The sequence below is a fragment of the Gavialis gangeticus genome, unplaced genomic scaffold (assembly GCF_001723915.1).
Source record: "Gavialis gangeticus isolate Ggan-Ray unplaced genomic scaffold, GavGan_comp1, whole genome shotgun sequence".
NCBI classification, from domain to species: domain Eukaryota; kingdom Metazoa; phylum Chordata; order Crocodylia; family Gavialidae; genus Gavialis; species Gavialis gangeticus.
Window position 1 is genome coordinate 35,320,613 of NW_017729000.1, and position 958 is coordinate 35,321,570.

At 38.1% G+C, this 958-nt stretch overlaps 1 protein-coding gene across 1 annotated transcript in view; it reads left to right on the top strand.

Moving 5' to 3' along the window:
- Nucleotides 1-958, top strand: part of WWC1 (WW and C2 domain containing 1) — a 98,368-nt gene that overhangs the window by 79,521 nt on the left and 17,889 nt on the right. The window lies entirely within an intron of this gene.

Below are 958 nucleotides of genomic sequence, written 5' to 3' on the forward strand. Positions count from 1 at the left end.
CTGGGGGTTTTTAAGAGGAGGTTGGATGACCACCTTATTGGGGTCATTTGACCCCAGTGCTCTTCCTGCCATGGCAGGGGGTCGGACTAGATGATCTGCTCAGGTCCCTTCCGACCCTAGAAACTATGAAACTATGAAACCTACCATCGCAGAAGAATTCCACTGGCACAGGCAGTCCAGTTCAGGGCATTATGCAATTGCCTCAACTATAAGACTGATACTGTCATTCTGCAATCCCCTATTTTATTCACTCTATCTTCCAACTTCTGAAACACGAGAGAGGGTCCTACAGACAACAACCTCACTATACAACCCTGATTTATTTTGAGAACGGCTCCATCCTTTGCACTGAATGAGGTAGCAAGCTGGCAGAAAATAATTGTTTACATGATCATGTAATGAAAGCTGTGTCCTTATATATACACAGAGGTTAATTTAATTCTAATAGTTTCTGTCATTTGAGTTCTTCACTTGGAAGCTTAATATTTTTTTAACCTGGTTTTTGTGCGTCTAGGGTAGATTAGAAAGGGAGATGCAGCTGAGCCATTATTCCAAATGCAGAGAATTTCAGTAGTGCTAAGTAATTTGCACCCTTTAGAATATTTGTTGATTTCAGCACTGAGTTCATTAACGCACAACATGTGTAGTGCTGGATTTCATAGCAAATGTGTACTTAAGCTTTGGGCATGTTGCAACACCACTGCTATAATCCTGCTGACTATGTTAGCAATACATTAAAAATGTCAAAAAGAAGGTCAACAGACTTCATTTTCCAACTTAGTTTTGTGCACATTTGAAAATTTTAGAGGTGAGGAAAAGACCAAATGAGCTGTTTTAGAAAGGATTAGCTAAACACTGCAGTGTAGTAACTCAGACCTTTCAGTTAAACTATTAGAAAAAAATTGGCTATATACAATCCTGATTTTTTTTTTTTTTTTTTTTTTTTTTGGATTTTTTT